At 38.7% G+C, this 22,615-nt stretch overlaps 1 protein-coding gene and 1 pseudogene across 1 annotated transcript in view; one reads left to right on the plus strand and one right to left on the minus strand.

Annotated features, from left to right (window-relative positions):
* Window positions 1-22,615, plus strand: part of CCDC192 (coiled-coil domain containing 192) — a 238,705-nt gene that overhangs the window by 64,387 nt on the left and 151,703 nt on the right. The gene's annotated exons all lie outside the window — the stretch shown is intronic.
* Window positions 17,725-20,299, minus strand: LOC101057206 (cullin-1-like; annotated as a pseudogene).

Here is a 22,615-nt window from a genome sequence, read left to right on the forward strand (position 1 = left end):
TCCCATCTCTATTCCTCTGTTCTCATCTTGAGTATTCTGTGTTTTCTTTGGAACCCACACACTCTCTAAAGAAGCAGTAAGTTGAATTAGGATTTCATTCTGGTGGGAACAATCACTTCCTGCTTTAAAATTCATCTGGGAACAGTTGCCTTCCTCATTCAGAGTAGGGGACTCTGTATTTCCTAACCTCAGGGACTTTCCCTGAAGTTGCCTAATTTTTGTTTCCAAAAGCCTAAACCCATCAAAGAGACTAATAAGGCCTTGAGAGAAAGGGAGACTCCTGAGACAGACTCAAAGATAGCAGAGTGCCTTTTCCCCAAACTGGAAAGTAGAGAGTCAGCTCACTGAGTCACACCAGCATGGGAAGCCTGTACCCTGTTCCATGAAAATGCTCTGAGAATGTGCCAGTTAGAGGGAGTGTTGTATCCTAGGAATGTGTCCCAGGCCCCTGTGAAATGTCAGCTACCCTGTAGGATCTAGGATTCCACACAAGGGTTTCTGGTGGGACGAGAAAGGGCATTGCCAGTGCCCTGAAGATATATAGGGTTCCCAGATGGGTAAACTACCCTGGGGAGAGAAGATCTTCAAGAACGGTTGTGTAACTACAGGTGAGGACTTAACGTTGAAATAAATAAGATTTATAGAAAGTAAAAAATGTGCTATTTTTTGTACACTTGGATTTGTGGATTGAGAGCTGTCTGCTTTGCGGTAGCTCTATTTCTGTGTAATTACTTTATGTCCAATCTCATGTTGACTTTAATTTCTTAGAACCCAATATTATTGCTTTTTGACCTTTACCTTTAATGATTGCCCTTTATATCCAAGTCAATGATTGATCGCCTCATCTTTCCCATGTCTTTTCATTTCTCTCTGGTATTCTTTATCTATTCTTAAGGCCTAGAGAACTTTTTTGAAGATTAAAGGAAACTTAGGAATCTCTTTGCCTGCATCCCTAACTTTATATTTCAATTATTGATTGGCCTGTTGGTAAATATTTCTATTTTCACTTGGAGTTTAAATGATCCTTTGTTAAGGCTTATTAAATGATCCTTTATTAAGGATCATTTTCCCCAAAATAACGTGAGGGTGTTATGGGTTAAATTGTATGTCAACCCCGCAATTAATTTGTTGAAGTTCTAACTCCCAGTACCCTAGAACATGACTTTATCTTTTAAAAGGGTCATTGCACACGTAAGTAGTAAAGATAAGGTCGGCAGGGTGCGGTGGCTCACTCCTGTAATCCCAGCACTTTGGGAGGCCGAGGTGGGCGGTTCACGAGGTCAGGAGTTTGAGACCAGCCTGGCCAACATGGTGAAACCCTGTCTCTACTAAAAATACAAAAATTAGCCAGGCGTGGTGGCACATGCCTGTAATCCCAGCTACTCAGGAGGCTGAGGCAGGAGAATCGCTTGAACTCAGGAGGCAGAGGTTGCAATGAGCCAAGATCCCACCACTGCACTCCAGCCTGGGTGACAGAGAGAGACTCCATCTCAAAAAATAAAAAAATAAAAAAAAAATAAGGTCATACTGGAGTAGGATGGGCCCCTAATCTAATCTGATTGGTGTCCTTATAAAAAATGAAAATTTGGTCACACTCATATAGGGGGAAAGCCATGTGAACCTGAAAGCAGAGACCAGAGTGATGCTTCTGCAAGCAAATGAATGCCAGAGATTGCCAGCAAACCATTAGAAGCTAGGAGAGGGGCTGGAATAGATTCTCCCTCACAGCCCTCAGAGGGAGCCATCCCTGCTGACACTTTGATCTCAGAATTGCAGCCTCTGGAACTGTGAGATCATAAATTTTTGTTGTTTAAGCCACCCAGTTTGTGGTACTCTTTTATGGCAGCCATAGCAGACAAATACAAGAGATTATTATGCTTCTAAGTAGACCCTTGGAGGTCTATTTTATGTGCGTAAACCTAGAAATGACTACAAAAGCTATTAAAGGCAAAATGTATTAATAAACATAAAAGTCTCTTCTGTCTAGGATGGGGTTAAGATGAAGATTTTGTTGTTTGTTTAACTCCTAAAATTGAAATGAGACTAAACCCGTTCTGTGAGCTAAATCTACATTCAGATATAGGGCTTCCTGCCCATTCCACAGGTAGGGTAGGTAATTTTTAAAGTGCTTGCCTGTGTTATTTACTGCCAGGAAATTTCCTAATTTGTGTTACTAATCCAGTTCAGCTTGCAAAGCATTTAGCACAAGAGAACACTTTGTTTTGAAATTAAGTCCCTCCTTTCTCTGTAGCATGAGCTCTACAAGGTCTGGCAAGACTTAATTTGTTTTTCAGTGGTTTTTGAGTGACAGTGGAGAACTATTCTGCAATATTAATTACTGCATGTAAATGTGTGGGTTGTGGAGGAGAAAATTTTGGAGAACAGACAATAAGAAGAGGTAAATAGGAAATTCACATTACTTAATGGAGTGGTTTTAATAATTGCACCAAGTGATGGATTGGGTGAATGGTGAGAAAAAGAGAAGTCTTTTATCTTTGTGGCTTAAACATATGAATGGATGGTGCCATGTATTGAAAGAAGGAAGTCTGGGGAAGGAACAGATTGTGAGGAGTTCATTTTGAACATATTAATTCTGATTTGCCTGGTGTGCGTTCAAATGACAATATCAAATAGGTTGTTGGATTTTGTGTGTGTGTGTGTGTGTGTGTGTGTCTGAAGCTGAGTGGTTGTACATTTGAAAACTGGGAGTCATGAATATGTGATTGGCATTTAAACTGTGGTACCTAATGAGATTACTTAGAGAAAGAGTATAGATAAAGCAGAGAGGAGTGCCCAGGAACAAATCCTCAGATCTCAATATGTAGATTTGAAGAGGAGGAAAATCCAGCCAATGAAACTGAGAATCTGAAAGAAATCCAGAGAATTCTGTCCTAGAAACAGAAAGAGGAGAGTGTTTCAAGGGGCATGAGGTGCTCAAATATGTAATATTTTATTGTGAGGTTGAATAAGGTGCCCAGAAAATTGTATATGGCATTTGGTAAAATGAGGATCAGAGGAAACCTTGACAAGATCCATTTCAATAATGTAGTGGAGGGCAGAAGCCAGATTAGAAGAGTGGTTGGGAGAGGAATGTAATTTAGGCTGCTGGCAGCCCTCTTCCCAGTTACTGGAAAATTTTTTCCATAGTGAGGGAAAGATATACAGATAGAGATAAAAACGGAAAGAGGGAGGGAGGAAGAGAGAGAGATTAAGAGAGAATGGGCAAAGAGCCAATGGTAGAGTGAGAGATTTCTAAAACTCTAATTTGAGATTCAGGTTCTAGGGATGCCTCTACTTCCCAGTTAAATGAACCAATTTATTTTTTATTTTGTTTAGAGACTGGACCCCACTCTTTTGCCCAGGCTAGAGTGCAGTGGCATGATCATAGCTCAGTGTAGCCTTGAATGCCTGGGTTCAAATTACCCTCCCACCTCAGCCTCCCAGGTAGCTGACATTACAGGTGCAAGCCACCAAACCTAGCTCAGTTATCTTTTTAACCTAAACATATTTGCACTGAGTTTCTATACTATAACTGCAGTGACCTTGACAAATAGATAAATTGGTGACATACCTGAAACTGGAATTTAGTACAATTCCCCCCAAAGGAATTCTCTGTAGCTCTTTTCTTGGCTGTGGCCATGGAAGTAAAGGACAAAGAAAGCTCTCAGAGGTCAGAAACAGTCAAACTGTTCAGCTACCTCCACTCACTGCACTGCCAGGACAGTAAGGCCTTTCTATCTCTGACTAATAGAATGTGCAAATAGAATTTGTATGGCTGGTGACAACTGTAAGTGATTTCCCCTTGCTCCTGATTGTCCTGTTTTTCTGTATATTGGGCATATTAGGGATGGTACATTATTTATTTAATTTTAGATGCTATATCATGACAATTCTCATCTGGATCTGATTCAGGAGGGAATGCACATAGTTTGGAGATCTGAATGTAGAGCTAAAGGCAGTAACTTGATATAATTTTGGCTTGTTTCCTTTTGAGAGGGAGTGAATGCATTATTGGATTAACATAGAATAGATGCATTATATTATGCAGGAACATTTTAGGAAATGCATATTATGTATAGGTATAAGGGTTTAATTGTGCTGAACACCCACGGGGCAAGGGTGGACTGTAATTGGCTTCTGTTTTTATGTCTGCTTTATTTGGAGAATGGCTCCTTTCTCACTCCAATCTTTTAATAATTCTATGGCTGTAAATCACAGTATTCCTGGCTAGAGGGAATGACTTTTGAGCACAATATCTAGGTTCTTTCAATTATACTATCTCATTTTCTTGACCATAAAAATTGATTCAGGAGAAGTTATATGATCTAATAGAGTCTTTTTTCAATTTCTACTGGAAGATGAAGTGCCTTACTACTAAGGCCATGAAACTGGAAGTCTATAGGTGCCATTTTTCCTACTGTGTGAAGATAGCTTGTCTGCACTGGGAAATAACAAGGCAAACACATAGGAGCAGCACTAAGAATTGGAGGTAGGAAGAGACAGAATACTATGACCTTGTTTGAGTTTGTGGAATCTAGTTTATGTGAAACAGTACCTATTTCTGACTCCTTACTTATATAAGCCAATAATTTTTATGTGCCTTTTTAAAAGAGTTCAATTACAAAAAATGACAACAGTATGAGGTGATTGTTTTACGAAGTTTTGGAAAAGAAGCAAAAGTATGGGATGATAATGGAGAGGGAGGCAATGGAGGGTTCAGTGGACACCTTTCATTCATGGAAATGTCTATGTCATGTTTATATGCTGAATGGAATCTTTCAGAAAGAGTAAACTAGAAAACGCAGAAGTGGATTGGGGGGTAGGGTACAGAAATTACAGGAGCAAAGGCTTTGTGACAGGTAGGCGTGATAGAAGTCAAAGCCAAGTGCAGTGGCTGGCCTTTGATAAGCAGAAGAATATCATCTCTATTTGTTCAGTAAGAATGCTTTCCTCTTCAAATAACAGAATCCCAATTAAAGTAATGTAATAATGTTGCAGGACTTTTCCTTAGTTCAGCTAAAGATAGGGTCCTTGTCCAATGACCAGCAAGGTTTAGGCTCACAGGTTTGAAGGGTGAATACAGCAGGGTTTTATTGATTGAAAAGGAAAAAAAGGGGAAGCAGGGATTCTCCGCGAGGCCAGAGTTCCTGTTGGTGTGGTTCCCGCCTTGCGTTTGAATCCCAGGTTCCACACAGGAAGAGGAGAGGCAAGTTCCTGCCTGCTGCAAATGGTGTGAACTGTGTGGCTCGGCCCCAGTGCGCATTTCTTCCACTGCGCAGGCCAGTTGAAGTTTTGCCAGGCACCCCTTCCTACCTGGCTGTTTCAATAATGCCAGCTATCATCTTATATAACAATATGTCTATAGGTGAGCCAGTTTTACAGTTGGTTAATTCAGTGGTTCAAGAATGTCAACAACGGCCAGGTGCAGTGGCTCACACCTGTAATCCCAGCACTTCAGGAGGCCAAGGCAGGTAGATCACTTGAGATCAGGAGTTCAAGACCAGCCTGACCTACATGGTGAAATCCCATCTCTACTAAAAATACAGCATTAGCCAGGCATGGTGGCACGCACTGTAATCCCAGCTACTCTGGAGGCTGGAGCAGGAGAATCACTTGAACCTGTGTTGGGGGGGTGCGGACGTTGAGGTGAGCCAAGATCACACCACTACATTTTAGCCTGGGTGACAGAGTGAGACTCTGTCACAAAAAAAAAAAAAAAAAAAAGTGACCAAGATCCTTTGCTCTACCCTCCTTTGCTCCACCCTCTCTGTTTGTTGGTTGTGTCATACTTGCAAGATATCGGCAGTAATTCCAAGCAATAAGCAGTCAAAACTACATCCTGATAAAAAGAGATGTGCTTCTTCCTGTGCATCTTCTTAAAAATCTGGTAAAAATCCTCCTCAAGCTCCAGGGGCCTCTATATATTGCATGCCCGTGTCAGAAATGATCTCTTACAGTGGAAATGAAACAAACATGACTGATTTAGTTCAATCATGATTCATGTCTCAGGGCTGGACAAGGCCAAGCTCTCCTGAACACATGGATGCTAGCTAATCCAAGTTGGGTTTTGGTTAGCAAGAGATAAAAGGGGAAAAAAACTCATGGGAAATAGATGATCAGTATCTGCTACAGTAAGGTTTATAGATTAACTGGTGGGAAGGTGAGGGAATAGCTATCTGGCAGCTTCTATTTTTTTCAGGGACTTACTGAGGTTGTCATTTGGGATGGGTAGAATTTTTGAAGAGAGGGGAAGTATGAAATGATATTTGAGGAGAAAGTTGAGGGAAATAAATAGCTACCTCACAGAAGAGAAAAGTCAGTTTACTAGGAGAAAAATATAGTGCTATTTTTATTTCAGGGTATTGTGGAGTACTCACCTGAGGTTTGTATTTATTAATTTAAAATGAAACCAGTGAATCCAATTTTGTGATGTTTTTTCTGGTAACATTCAATGAGTGGATGTAATGCTAACAATTTTCTAAACCTAAGAAAATCATTTATTTTCTATTTTTAATGGAGGTAAAATTCACAGAACTTGTAATTCATCATTTTGAAATATGCAATTCTGTCACATTTAGTGCATTTCCAATATTGTGCAACCAACTCTTTCAAGTTTCAATGCTTTTTCATCACCCCAGAAGAACACTTTATGCCCATTAAGTAATCACTCCTCATACCCTCTTCCTTTCATCCCTTGACAATCACTAATCTGTTTTCTGCCTTTATGGATTTATTTATTCTGGATATTTCAGATGAAAGGATTTATCTAATATGACCTTTTGTATCTGGCTTTTTGCACTTAACAAAATGTTTTTGAAGTTTATCCAAGTTACAGCAAGTGTAAGTACTTTATTCCTTTTTATGCCTGAATAATATTCCATTGTGTGTACATAATGCAATTTGTTTATCCACTCATCTGTTGATGGACATTTGGTTTCCAACTTTTAGCTATTATGAATAAATATTTGTATGCCATATTTTGTGGGTGTAAGTGTTCATTTCTTTTTGGTATATATGTACAAGTAGAATCGCTGGATCACATGGTAATTCTATGTTTAACTTTTTGATCGGTCACCAATTATTTTCCACATTGCATGTAACATATTACATTCTTACCAGCAATGTACAAGGGCTTCTATTTCTCCATATCCTCAGCAACACCTTTTATTTTCCATTTGAAAAATTATAGTCATAATAGTAGGTATGAAGTAGAATCTCACTGTGGCTTTGATTTGTACTACCTTAACAACTAATGATGTTGAACATCTTTTCGTGTGCTTCTTGGCCATTTGTGTGTCTTCTTTAGAGAAATGTCTACTCAAGTCCTTTGCCCAGTTTTCAGTTGGGTGGTTTGTCTTTTTGTTGCTGAATTATAAGTTCTTTATATATTCTGCATACTAAACCTTTATCATATATATGATTTGCAAATATTTTCTCACATCTCGTAAGTTGTCTTTTCATTTTCTTGATTATATTCTTTGCTACACAAGTTCTCAATTTTGGCCAAGTCAAATTTAACTATTTTTAACATTTTTTGTGTGTTTTTGCTGTCAAAGAACCCATTGCTTAATTCAAGATCATGAAGATTTACCCCAGTGTTTTCTGTTAACAGATTTACAGTTTGTGCTTATATATTTAGGTCGTTGATCTAGTTTAACATCATTTTTGTTTATGAAGTAACATAGGGGTCCAACTTCAAGCTCTAACATGTTGGTTATCCATTTGTGCCAGCACCATTTGTTGAAGATCCTCTTCTTTGCCTATTAAACTGTCTTGGCACCATTGTCAAAAATCAATTAGCCATAGATTTTTGGGTTGATTCTGAACTCTCAGTTCTATTTCAGGGGTCTATGTGTCAATCCTTATTCCATTCAGATACTATTTGGATTACTGTAGCTTTGTAGTAAGTTTTGAAATTGGGAAGTGTGAGTCTTCCAACTTTTCTTCTTTTACAAGATACCATAGGCTGTTCTGGATCCTTTTAGATTTCATACAAATTTTGAGGGCTGACTCTTTTATTCTGAAAAGAAGAAGCCATCATAATTTTAATAGAGATTGCGTTAAATCTGTAGGTTGCTTTGAGGCATATTGCCATCTTCATAATATTAAGACTTTTAATCCATGAACATGAGACATCTTTCCATGTATTTAGTTTTTCTTTAATTTCTTTCCATAACATTTTGAGTTTGCACTGTACCAGTGTTTCCCTTCCTTGGTTAAATTTATTCCTAAGTAGTTTATTCTTCTGGATCGATTGTGAATGGAAGTATTTTATTTCCTTTTCAGATTGCTCATTTCTGGTTGTATAAATCATGCCTTTTTTTCCCTGTATTTCTGATACTTTGACATCTGAGGCCTTGGTGACCCTGGTTACACTACCTCTCCCTCCCAGGGCTAGCCAATTCCTAGAAATAGCAAATAACTTGCCTGGGAGCATTCCTTTCATATGGAAAGTAAACAGTCCAAAGCCCACACCCCCATTACCTCCTCTATTGGGTTCTCAAGCTCAGGGCCACAATTCTTCTGCCCTAATCACCCCAAGTTCTGGTACCACACAACTAGGGATAAGACCCTATGTTCCAGAGTTTGCTGAAATTTTTCAAACTAGCCAATCCAATGCTTGCCTATCTTGACTTATTCATCCCTTCTTAAGGAAACCACAACAAGGGCTCTTGCCCATGTTTTCCCCTTGCTCCTGACCAACTCCAGTGCTTTTCTGTGTGCCCCCTGTGGTGTAGCATGCTACCTCCTCTTGGGAACTGAGTGACAGACTACCTTTTCAGTGGCAATCATCTCCTGATTTCTTAGCGTCATCACACCTGAATAATAATAAAGCCTACACTTTAAAACACTGGTGTATAGAAACATAAACTGACTTTTGTGTGTTTATCTTTGATGTGGTTTGGCTGTGTCCCCACCCAAATCTCATCTTGATTTGTAGCTCCCATAATTCCCACATGTTGTGGGAGGGATCTGGTGGGAGATAATTGAATTATGAGGGCGGTTCCCCCATACTGTCCTTATGGTAGTGAATAAATCTCACGAGATCTGATGGTTTTATAAATGGGAGTTTCCCTGCACAAGCTCTCTTTTGCTGGCTGCCATGTAAGATGTCCCTTTGCTCTTCCTTCATCTTCTGCCACGATTGTGAGGCCTCCCCAGCCATGTGGAATTGTGAGTCCATGAAACCTCTTTTCTTCATAAATTACCCAGTCTGGGGTATGTCTTTATTAGCAGCATGAGTACAGACTAATACAGTAAATTGCTACCATTAGTGACTTGCTGCTGTGAAGATACCCAAAAGTTTAAAAGCTACTTTGGAACTGGGTAATGGGCAGAGGTTGGAACAGTTTGGAGGGCTGAGAAGAAGATAGGAAAATGTGAGAAAGTTTAGAACTTCCTAGAGACTTGTTGAATGGCTTTGACAAAAATGCTAACAATTATATCTAGGCTGAGGTGGTCTCAGATGGAGATGAGAAACTTGTTGGGAACTTAAACAAAGATTGCTCTTTTTATGCTTTAGCAAAGAGACTGGTGGCATTTTGCCCCTGCCCTAGAGACTTTTGGTACTTTGAACTTGAGAGAAGTAATTTAGGGTATCTAGCAGAAGAAATTTCTAAGCAGCAAAGTGTTAAAGAGGTGGCTTGGGTGCTGTTGTTAAAAGCATTCAGTTTTATAAGGAAAGCAGAGCATAAAAGTTCAGAAAATTTGCAGCCTGACAATGCGACAGAAAAGAAAAACCCATTTTCTGAGAAGAAATTCAATCAGGCTGTAGAAATTTGCATAAGTAATGAGGAGCCAAATGTTAATCATCAAGATGTTGGGGAAAATGTCTCCAGGGCATATCCAAGGTCTTCACAGCAGACCCTTCCATCACACGCATGGAGGCCTGGGAGGAAAAAATGGTTTCATGGACTGGGCCCATGGTCCCTCTGCTGTATGCAGTATAGGGACTTGGTGCCCTGCATTCCAGCCACTCCAGTCATGGCTAAAAGGGGCCAAGGTACAGTTCAGGCTGTGGCTTCAGAGGGTGCAAGCTCCAAGCCTTGGCAGCTTCCACATGGTGTTGAGCCTGCACGTGCAGAGAAGTCAAGAATTGAGGTTTGGAAACTTCCGCCTAGGTTTCAGAGGATGTATGGAAATGCCTGGATGTCCAGGAAGAAGTTTGCTGCAGGGGCAGTGCCCTCATGGAGAACCTCTGCTAGGACAGCACAGAAGGAAAATGTGGGGTGGGAGCCCCCACACAGAGTCTTCACTGGGGCACTGCCTAGTGGAACTGTGAGAAGAGGGCCACTGTCCTCCAGACCCCTGAATGGTAGATCCACTGACAGCTTACATCCTGTGCCTGGAAAAGCCACAAACACTCAATGCCAGCCTATAAAAGCAGCCATGAGGGAGGCTGTATCCTGCAAAGCCACAGTGGCAAAGCTACCCAAGACCATGGGAGCCCACCTCTTTCATTAGCATGACCTGGATGTGAGACATGGATTCAAAGGAGATCATTTTGGAGCTTTAAGATTTGATTGCCCTGCTGGATTTCAGATCTGCCTGGGACTTTTAGCCCTTCTGGTTGGGCCAATTTCTCCCATTTGGAATGGGTGTATTTATTGAATGCTTGTACACCCCTTGTATCTAGGAAGTAACTAACTTGCTTTTGATTTTACAGGCTCATAGGCAAGAGAGACATTCCTTGTCTCAGATGAGACTTTGGACTGTGGACTTTTGAGTTAATGCTGAAATGAGTTAAGACTTTTGGGGACTGTTGGGAAGGCACAATTGGTTTTGGAATGTGAGGACATGAGATGTGGGAAGATCCAGGGGTGGAATGATATGGTTTGACTGTGTCCCCACCCAAATCTCATCTTGAATTGTAACTCCTGTAAGTCCCACATGTTGTGGGAGGAAGCCAGTGGAAGATAATTGAAGCATAAGGGCCGTTCCCCCATACTGTTCTTGTGATAGAGAATAAGTCACAAGAGATCTGATGGCTTTATAAATAAGAGTTCTCTTGCACAAGCTCTCTTTTTGCCAGCTGCCATGTAAGACATTCCTTTGCTCTTTCTTCATCTTCTGCCATGATTATGAGGCCTCTCCAGCCACGTGGAACTGTGAGTACATGAAACCTCCTTTTTTTTTTTTTTTTACAAATTATCCAGTCTCAGGTATGTCTTTATTAGCAGCAGGAAAACAGACTAATAAAATCTTATACTCTGCAACTTTACCAAATTCATTTATTAGCTTGTGTGTGTGTGTGTGTGTGTGTGTTGTTTGGAATTTTTCTTAAAATAGAATTATGTCATTTTCAAATACAGATAGGTGAACTTCTTTGTTTCCAATGTGGATGTCTTATTTGTTCATATCATAGCTCTAGCTAGGACTTTCAGTACAAGGTTGAGTAACAGTGGTGAAAGTAGACATCCTTGTCTTGTTCCTGATCTTACCAGAAAAGCTTTCTGTCTTCCACCATTGAGTACAATGTTAGCTGTGGAATGTTCATAAATGTCTTTTATCATGTTGAGGAAGTTTCCTTTTCTTTTCCTACTTTGATGAATATTTTTATCATGGAAGAGTGTTGGATTTTGTCAATTTTTTTGCATCTGAATTGACCATGTAGTATTTTTCCTCTATTCTATCAATGTGATCTATTGCATCAATCCATTTTTAGATATTGAACCACTCTTGTACATCTGAGATTAATCCCACTTGGTCATGGAGTATAATATTTTTACTGTGCTGTTGGATCCAGTTTGCTAGTAGTGTGTTGAGGATTTCTGTATCTATATTCATAAAGGATATTAGGCTATAGTTTTCCTGTACTATTTTGTCTGACTTTAGTATTAGGGTAACATATTAGGAAGAATTTCCTTCTCTTCTGTATTTTGGAGGGGCTTGAGTAATATTAGTGTCAGTGTTAATCCTTTTTGAAATGTGTAATATACCAGTGAAACCAACTGGCTCTGGGCTTTTCTTTGTTGGGAGTTTTGTTTCTTTTCTTTTCTTTTCTTTTTTTTAAAATGGATTCAATCTCTTTAATTGTTGTAGGTCAATTGACATTTTCTATTTCTTCTTGAGTCAGTTTTAGTAATTCATGGTTTCTAGGAATTTATTCAGTTCATCTAAATTATCTAATTTGTTGGCACTCATTTGTTCATACTAGTATCTTATAATCCTTTTATTTCTGTAAAGTTGGAAGTATTGTTTCCACTTTCATTTCTGATTCTAGTTATTTACATCTTATGTCTGTTTTTCTTAGCAACATAGCTAAATATTTATCAACTTTGTTGATTATTTCAAGGAACCAATATTTGGTTTTATTGATTATCTCTTTTTTTTATTCTCTAGCTTGTCATCTCTGCTTTAACCTTTATTATATCCTTCCTTTTGTTGGCTTGTTGATGTGACATCTTTTTCATTTTGTAATGTAGGCATTTTCAGCTATAAACTTTCCTCTGCATCACATAAGTTTTTTTCTATATATATAGATACATTTTATATGTGCATATATAAACAAATAAACATATATGAGGATCTATGTAACATTTTTTTTTTGAGATGGAGTCTCGCTCTGTCACCCAGGCTGGAGTGCAGTGGTGTGATCTCGGCTCACTGCAAGCTCTGCCTCCCAGGTTTATGCCATTCTTCTGCCTCAGCCTCCCAAGTAGCTGGGACTACAGGTGCCCGCCACCACGCCTGGCTAATTTTTTGTATTTTTAGTAGAGACGGGGTTTCACTGTGTTAGCTGGGACAGTCTCGATCTCCTGACCCTGTGATCCACCCGCCTCAGCCTCCCAAAGTGCTGGGATTACAGGCATGAGCCACTGCGCCTAGCCTGGATCTATGTAAAATTACATACCATCACCCAATGCAGAACCCATGCATTAAATAAGTAAGTTGTCATCAACCTGAGACTGATGTTCAAGTAGTAACTTCTTTTTTCTTCTCAATCTCCTTTGTTCTTTTTTTAAAAAATGTTTTTATTTTTCCATAGGTTATTGGGGATACAGATGGTGTTTGGTTACATGAGTAAGTTCTTTAGTGGTGATTTTTGAGATTTTGGTGCACCCATCACTCGAGCAGTATACACTGCACCCTATTTGTAATCTTTTATCCCTCACCCCCCTCCCACCCTTTCCCCTAAGTCGCCAAAGTCCACTGTATTATTCTTATACTTTTGCATCCTCATAGCTTAGCTCCCACATATCAGTGAGAACATATGACATTTGGTTTTCCATTTCTGAGTTATTCACTTAGAATAATAGCCTCCAATCTCATCCAGGTTGCTGCAAATGCCATTAATTCATTCCTTTTTATGGCTGAGTAGTATTCCATCATATATATCTATATTTATCTATATATACATACACACACATATATATACACACACATATATATAAGTATACACACACACATATATATATATATCACAGTTTCTTTATCCACTCGTTGATTGATGAGCATTTGGGTTGGTTCCACAATTTTGCAATTGTGAATTGTGCTGCTATAAACAAGCATGTCCAAGTATCTTTTTCGTACAATGACTTATTTTCCTCTGGGTAAATATCCAGTAGTGGGATTTCCGGATCAAATGGTAGAACTAAAAAGTTCTACTTTTAGTTATTTAAAGAATCTTCACACTGTTTTCCATAGTGGTTGTACTAATTTACATTCTCACCAGCAGTGTAGAAGTGTTCCCTGATCACTGCATCCATGCCAACATCTACTGTTTTTTTATTTTTTGATTATGGCAATTCTTGCAGGAGTAGGATGATGTTGCATTGTGGTTTTGATTTGCATTTTCCTGATCATTAGTGATGTTGAGCATTTTTTCATATATTTGTTGCCCATTTGTATATCTCATTTTCAGAATCGTCTATTCATGTCTGTAGCCCACTTTTTGATGGGACTGCTTGTTTTTTTCTTGCTGATTTGTTTGAGTTTGTTGTAGATTCTAGATATTAGTCCTTTGTCAGATGTATAGATTGTGAAGATTTTCTCCCACTCTGTGGATTGCCTGCTTACTTTGCTGACTGTTCCTTTTGCCATGCAAAAGCTCTTTAGTTTAATTAAGTCCCAGCTATTTATCTTTGTTTTTATTGCATTTGCTTTTGGGTTCTTGGTCATGAAATCCTTGCCTAGGCTAATGTCTAGAAGGGTTTTTCCAATGTTATCTTCTAAAATTTTTATAGTTTCAGGAAAGCACATAAGATTTAAATCCTTAATCCATCTTGAGTTGATTTTTGTATAAGGTAAGAGATGAAGATCTAGTTTCGTTCTCCTACATGTGGCTAGCCATTTATCCCAGCACCATTTGTTAAAAAGGGTGTCCTTTCCCTACTTTATGTTTTTGTTTGCTTTGTCAAAGATCAGTTGGCTGTAAGCATTTGGGTTTTTTTCTGGACTCTCTATTCTGTTCCATTGGTCTATGTGCCTATTTTTATACTAGTACCATGCTATTTTGGTGACTATGGCCTTATAGTATAGTTTGAAATTAGGTAATATGAAGCCTCCAAATTTGTTCTTTTGTTTAGTCTTATTTTGGATATGCAGGATCTTCCTTGGTTCTACATGAACTTTAGAATTGTTTTTTCTAATTCTGTGAAGAATGATGGTGGTATTTTGATGGGAATTGTGTTGAATTTGTAGATTGCCTTTGGCAATATGGTCATTTTCACAATATTGATTCTACCCATCCATGAGCATGGGATGTGTTTCCATTTTTTTGTGTTGTCTATGATTTCTTTCAGCAGTGTTTTGTAGTTTTCCTTGTGCACGTCTTTCACCTCCTTGGTTATGTATATTCCTAAGTATTTCTTTTTTTTTTTTTTTTTTTTGCAGCTATGGTAAAAGGGGTTGAGTTCTTGATTTGATTCTCCACTTGGTTGCTGTTGGTGTATAGAAGAGCTACTGATTTGTGTACACTAATTTTGTATCCAGGAGCTTTGCTGAATGCTTTTATCAATTGTAGGAGCTTTCTGGAGGTGTCTTTAGGGTTTTCAAAGTAAACAATCATGTCATCAGAAAACAGTGACAGTTTGACTCCTCTTTACTGATTTAGATGCCCTTTATTTCTTTCTTTTGTCTGATTGCCCTGGCTAGGACTTCCAGTACTATGCTGAAGAGGAGTGGTGAGAATGGGCATCCTTATCTAGTTCCAGTTCTCAGAGAATATGCTTTCAGCTTTTCACCATTTAGTATTATGTTGGCTGTGGGTTTGTCATCTTTTATTACATTGAGGTGTATCCCTTGTATGCTGATTTTGCTGAGAGTTTTAATAATAAATGGATGTTGGATTTTGTCAAATGCTTTTTATGCATTTATTGAGATAATCATGTGATTTTTGTTTTTAATTCTGTTTTTGTGGTGCATCACATTTACTGATTTGCATATGTTAAATCATCCCTGGTATGAAATCCACTTGATCATGGTGGATTATCTTTTTGATATGGTGTTGGATTTGGTTAGCTAGTATTTTGTTAAGGATTTTAGCATCTATGTTCATCAGGGATATCGGTCTGTAGTTTTCTTTTTTGGATATGTCCTTTCCTGGTTTTGGTATTAGGGTGATGTTGGCATCATAGGATGACTTAGGGAGGGTTTCCTCTTTCTCTATCTTGTGGAATAGTGTCAATAGGATTTGTACCAATTCTTTGAATGTCTGGTAAAATTCTGCTGTAAATCCATCTGGTCCTGGACTTTTTTTTTGTTGGTAATTTTAAAATTTCCATTTCAATCTTGCTGCTTGTTATTGGTCTGTTTAGGGTATCTAATTCTTCCTGATTTAAGCTAGGAAGGTTGTATCTTTCCAGGAATTCATCCATGTCTTCTAGGTTTTTTAGTCTGTGTGTAAAGATGTACACAATAGCCTTGAATGATCTTTTGTATTTCTGTGGTGTCAGCTGTAATATCTCCCATTTCATTTCTTATTGAGGTTTTTTGGATTTTCTCTTTTCTTGGTTAATCTTGCTAACGATGTATCAATTTTATTTATCTTTTCAAAGAACCAGCTTTTGGTTAATTTCTCTTTTGTATTTTTTGTTTGTTTCAATTTCATTTAGTTCTGCTCTGATCTTTGTTATTTCCTTTCTTCTGCTGGGTTTGGGTTTAATTTGTTCTTGTTTCACTAGTTCCTTGAGGTGTGACCATAGATTGTCAGTTTGTGCTCTGTCAGTCTTTTTGATGCAGAGTTTTAGGGCTATGAACTTTCCTCCTAGCATCGCCTTTGCTGTATCCTAGAGGTGGGTTTTTTTTTTTTTTTTTTTTTTTTTTAAGACGGAGTTTCACTCTGTCACCCAGGCTGGAGTTCAGTGGCACGATCTTGGCTCACTGCAACCTCTGCCTCCTGGGTTCAAGTGATTCTTCTGCCTCAGCCTCCTGAGTAGCTGGAACTACAGGCACGTGCCACCATGACCTGCTAATTTTTGTATTTTTAGTAAAGACCGTGTTTCACCATCTTGGCAAGGATGGTCTCGAACTCCTGACCTTGTGATCCACCCTCCTCGGCCTCCCAAAGTGCTGGGATTACAGGCATGAGCCACTGAACCCAGCATCCCAGAGGTTTTGATAGGTTGTGTCACTATTGTTGTTCACTTTGAAGAATTGTTTAAATTTGCATCTTGATTTCATTTTTGATCCAGTGATCACTCAGGATCAGATTATTTAATTTCCATGTATTTGCATGATTTTGAAGGTTTCTTTTGGAGTTGATTTTCAGTTTTATTCCACTGTGGTCTGAGAGAGTGCTTAATATGATTTCAATTTCCTTAAATTTATTAAGGCTCATTTTGTGGCCTATTATATGGTCTATCTTGGAGAAAGTTCCATGAGCTGTTGAATAGAATGTGTATTCTGTGGTCGTTGGGTGGAATTTTGTATATGTATCTGTTAAGTGTATTTGTTCCAAGGTATAGCTTAAATCCATTGTTTGTTGTTGTTGTTGTTGTTGACTTTCTGTCTTGATGACCTGTCTAGTGCTGTCAGTGGAGTATTGAAGTCCCCTACTACTATTGTATTGCTGTCTATCTCATTTCTTAGGTCTATAAGTAAGTGTTTTACAAATTTGGGAGCTCCAGTGTTAGGTGCATATATATTTAGGATTGTGATACTTTCCTGTTGGACAAGGCCTTTTACCATCATATAATGTCCCTCTTTGTATTTGTTAACCGCTGTTGCTTTAAAGTTCATTTTGTCTGATGTAAGAATAGCTACTCCTGCTCATTTTTGGTGTCCATTCATATGAAATGCCTTTTTCCACCCCTTTACCTTAAGTTTATGAGAGTCCTTATGTGTTAGGAGAGTCTCTTGAAGGCAGAAGATAGTTGGTTGGTGAATTCTTATCCATTCTATTGTTCTGTATCTTTTAAGTGGAGCAATATGGCCATTTACATTCAATGTTAGTATTGAGATGTGAGGCACCATTCAATTAGAAATCCTTTAATTTTCTTTATTTTCACACATTAAAAATGAAACACACAAAAAAAATGGTTTTCATAGCAGATTACACATGGGTCCATTCAGACTTGCTCTCAAAGTGCTGCCAATATGACAAGTGCTGCCAATACAACAGCTGCTAATTGGGGAGCCCATGTCTTGATTTAAATGCAGTAGCGTGCAGCCTTCAGCATGGGAGGTTCGGTCTTCTCTGTTCTTTAATTAGGGTAAATGGCATTGGTGTCCATATTTACAGACATGAAATGTATCTATCCTGAGCAGTTCCAATGTAAATCTGAGACCAGCTGATGGGAGTCTTGGTCTCAGCTTTAAAAAGGGAGGTACAATGGTGGCAGGCTGGCTGCTGTAAACTTGAGTTGTTTCCATTCTTTCCAACATGAACTATTTGCTGTGGGACACACAGTCAGACCCTTCCTGGAGGGTTAAGCCAAGTAACTGTAGGTGTGCTTTTCACCATCAACTTGCTCCAAATATTCTTTCTCAATTAGAATGTCAATGCATTTCTTGATCAGGGACCTGGGATTTGAACCTGGAGGATAGCTGAGTGAGGGCCTCATCAACTAACTGCTGGTGTTTCAGAACCTTCCTCATCTTCATGATTCTCATGATGGCCATCTGAATCAGTAGTTTGCAGTCTTCCTCAATATTTTTGTGTGTGTTTTCTTGTTCCTGCTTCTGTTCAGTTTCATGGGCACATTGATGTTAACCCTTAATTTCTAATTTTTATAAACAAGATGTAATTTTATTAAGGTATCTGTCTTCAATTCCACCTCATCAGCATTTACATTTTCATCTTCCAAGACCAATAACTTCAACTTTAATAAAATCTGTAGGACTTATGCCAAAATGTCCATTTTAATTTGAGTGCTATCAGTCAGCTGCTGTACAGTGTAGGCATCTTCTGTGTTGTACTGAAGCAGGATTGCCATCTGGAATGTGGATGCCTGCAAAGTATATCTGTTTGTAAAGCAGTTAGTTACCAATTCTCCTTTAGACAACTGATATAACCATGTCAATTTTCAGCCACTGTGATAGCTGGCATAGAAAGCTGTGAATTGCCGATAACTACATTCCAACCCTAGGGGAAGGCAAACATACAAGACTGCTTAAAGGGCCAGGACCCAGAGCTCAGCACCTGAATGCTGAAATCCCAGTCTAGGGGTTCTGAATTTGTCAGGTGATTTTTGAATTGCTCATTCAGATCTTTGCTCACACCAGTGTCTTGAAACATCCACTGAAGTTTAGAGGTATACTCAAAACCACAAGCTTGCTTTAACTTAGAGAACATGCTGGCTTCAGCATTGTCACTCACTGCCTTCCCTTAGATTTGGAACATAGTTATCAGCAATTCACAGCTTTCTATGCCAGCCATCACAGTGGCTGAAAATTGACATGGTTACTGGCATCATCATTCGCATCATCCCTGTTCTGGTAGATGAGCCTCTTGGCCAGCATTTTTGCATAGAACTTCTGAAACACATCTTTGTCCTCTATGTACTTGAAGACAACCATTATATGATTGAGTGTATCTTCTAGTTCTGCCTCATCTGTGTTCTTGGAACTTTTCTTCAAGAACGAGTCATAGTATTGAGCCAATGACTCATGGGATTTACTGGATAAATAGGCCATCTTGGTAACCGCATTGTTGTTTAGGAAGCAACCACAACCTTGTCAAGAGCAGCCACAAAGCCAGTGTCATTGTTAAATGCAGACATTACCAAGGCAATGCATTTTTTATGAAGATCAAGCACCTTCTGTACATACATTTTGGGGTCATTTAAAGCAGCTTCTCCACATTTTTCAATAGCTAAAAGACCCTGATTATGAATGTGTGTCTCCAGCAGTTTTTTCAGTTCTCCTAGGTCATTCTGGATTCTAGATACAAGATTATACATGTGTCCCAAATCTTCATTTTTGTCAGCATCCAATAAATTCTGAAGTTCTGTGTGGAAAATTTCCACCTGTTTTTCAATGAGGACTTGCTCACATTTCCTTGCTAATTCATCTTGTGTGCCTTCATGAAGGTAAACCTGAACTCTTCATTGTTCCTGAAGCACACAAGCCTCTGCCTTATTCATATATTCAGTAACTGGGTTCTGCTGCAAGAATTCAGTACTCCCTTTGACATAAAATCTCTCTGTGACAGAAAAAAAAAAGAGAGAGATTCAAAGGATTCTTTATACACTGTTAATGTAGGGCCCTTTGCAAATGCATCATCTTCCTTCAGCTCCAATTCCATGTAACACTGTACAACTCCACTCACAGTTTTGTATTGATGGTTTCACCATTTCCTTCCTTTTTGATCAGCTTTGAAACAGAATTTCTTACCTGTTTATTCAGTGGCCTAAATGGTCTCTCCAAGTCACCAATGCAAGGGAATAGATTTCACATATTCCTTTCGTCCTTTGTCACATTCACGGTGAACCCAATGTCTACTGAGGTAGGCACAAATTCCATTCAGCACTTTGCTTGAAAATCAGTAATCTTCCCATTGTTGAGTGTAGAATTTCAGTACACTCTTGTCCATCAAATCTTCTCCATGCTTAAGAAGACTTGTCAAATAATTCTTCAAAAATTACTTCAGTTGTTTGTATAATTCCAGGCCAATGAACTGAGCTCCTTCAGGTGTCTGCCCCTTTTTTGACTTAGAAACTCTGGCTCCTCATGCTTGGTTTGACTGGTGCACACTAGCACACTAGTTATGAACATGAGTGTGGAGCTCCATGTATCTGGACCTGGTCATGCTGTGCCACATGTACACCTGCTGGATGGTGGCTCTGAGGTCATCCCAGATCTGGTCTAAGCCAATCTGCTTCAGGCTATGGGGGTTCTGGCTCCGGGTTTATGACATCGTGAGGGATGTTCTAAAGCTGTCCAGTGCAGCAATCCTTATTCAAAGTTCAGCTAGTTCTCCATTAAATAAAAATATGCAGTACCATTCCTAATTTATTCACAGCAGTTTGGAAAGAATGTCCTTTAAATGTAGAGAGTGAAATATATTGCAGGCAAACTCACATCTCCATGGTACCCAAAAGGCTCCCCTGATGCCTCCACCTGGTCACCAGGCCTAGGCCTTGGCAAAACCCCCATCCCACCAAGGTCTGGCTGCATCCCTCAGCCACTGGGCTGCCCTGCCTGGAGTTGCATGTGACATGGCGCCTACCTCCTCCTCACCTGCCAGCCCAGGCCTCCTCCTCCTGCTGCCGCCACCTCGTCCCATAAGTTTTTGTATGCTATGTTTTGTCTTCATTTGTTTCTAAATATTTTTTAATTTGCCTTGTGATTTTTTCTTTGTCCCACTGGTTGTTTAAGAGTCTGTTATTTCTGTGTACGTGAAAATTTTTCAATTTTCCTTCTGTTATTGATTTTTAGCTTTATTCTCTATTGTTGTGAGAGAAGATACTTTAAATGATTTTATTCCTTCTAAATTTATTGAGAATTATTTTTATGAACCAAATTATAGCCTATCCTGGAGAATGTTTCATGTGCACTTGAAAAAATGTATATTTTTCTGTTGTTTTGTGGATTGTTCTATCTATCATACTACGTCTGTTATGTCTAGTTGATTTATAGTGTAATTCAAGTCTATTTTCTTCTTGTTTTTCTGTGTAGATATTATATCCATTATGAAACTGGAATATTGCACTTTGAGAGGTCAAGGCAGGCAGATCACTTGAGGTGAGGAGTTTGAGACCAACCTGGCCAACATGGCAAAACCTCATCAATTCTAAAAATACAAAAATTTGCTGGGCATCATAATGCATGCCTGTAATCCCAGCTACTTGGAAGGCTGAGGCAGGAGAACCTCTTGAACCTGGGAGGTGGAGGTTACAGTGAGCCAAGATCACACCACTTCACTCCAGCCTGGGTAACAGAGTGAGACTCCACCTCAGAAAAAAAAAAAAAAGGGGGGGGGGAATATTGAAGTCTCCAACTATTCTCACAAAAGTGTCTACTTCTTCTGTAAATTCTATCAATAGTTGCTTCATGTATTTTGGGACTCCACTGTTTGGTGCATTTATGCGTATAGTTTTATATCTCCTTGACAAATTGCCACTTTTATCAATATGCAATGTATTCCTTTTACTTTTATAAAAATTTTTGACAACATCTATGTGACTATGTGACTATGAATATAGTCACATTGGCTGTTTTTGGGCTACAATTCACATGCAATATCTTTTTTCATTCTTTTACTTCCAACCTATTTGTTTCTTTGAGTCTAAAGTGAGTTTCTTATAATCAGCATATAATTGGATCACACTTTAAAATTTATTCTGCTAGTTTCTGTCTTTAATTGGGAGTCAAAGTCACTTAAATTAAAATATTACGAATAATAAAGAACATACTTCTGCCACATTGCTATTCATTTTCTATATATTTTATGTCCTTTTTATTCCTCAGTTCCTCCAATACTATCTTCTTTTGTGTTTGATTGATATTTTCTAGTGTTCCATTTTGATTCTGTATCTTTTGCAGTTATTTGCTCCTAGAATGTGTATGTTAGTATGCTTAATAGTGTCCTGTAGGCCTCTTAGGTTCTGTTTATTTCTCTTCATTGTTTTTTCTTTCTGCTGTTCAGACTGGGTAATTCCAATTGCTGTATTGCTATGGACTGAACATTTACACCTCCTCCAATTCATATGTTGAATTCCTAATTTTTAATGTGATGGTATTTGGAAGGGGTACATTTAGGAAATAATTAAGGTCGTGAGGTTGGAATCCTCATGATGGAATTATTGCCCTTATAAGAAGAGAAGGAGATAAGAGCTCTATTTTTCTCCATCATGTGAGGATACAGCAAAAAAAAAGGGGCTGTCTGTAAAATAGAAAGAGGGGCCTCACAAGACACTGAATTTTTTGTCACTTTGGCCTTGGACTTCTGAGACTCCAGAATTGTAAGAAATATTTTTTCTTTAAGTCACCAAGCCTATGATATTTGTTATAGAAGTCTGAACTGACTAAAATAAATTGGTAACAAGAAGTGGGATGCTACTGTAACATATACCTTAAAATGAGTTTTGAGCTTCAGGCTTTAAAAAGTAGATATTTCCATGAAGGGGCTGCTGAAGACAATCTGGTGAGGCCTGACCAAAATAGGAGAACTGGAGAGAAATCCTCCCTCTTCTTCGAGAAGACATAAATAATCATGAGCAGAATGTTGATG

The sequence above is a fragment of the Pan troglodytes genome, chromosome 4 (assembly GCF_028858775.2).
Source record: "Pan troglodytes isolate AG18354 chromosome 4, NHGRI_mPanTro3-v2.0_pri, whole genome shotgun sequence".
NCBI lineage: Eukaryota > Metazoa > Chordata > Mammalia > Primates > Hominidae > Pan > Pan troglodytes.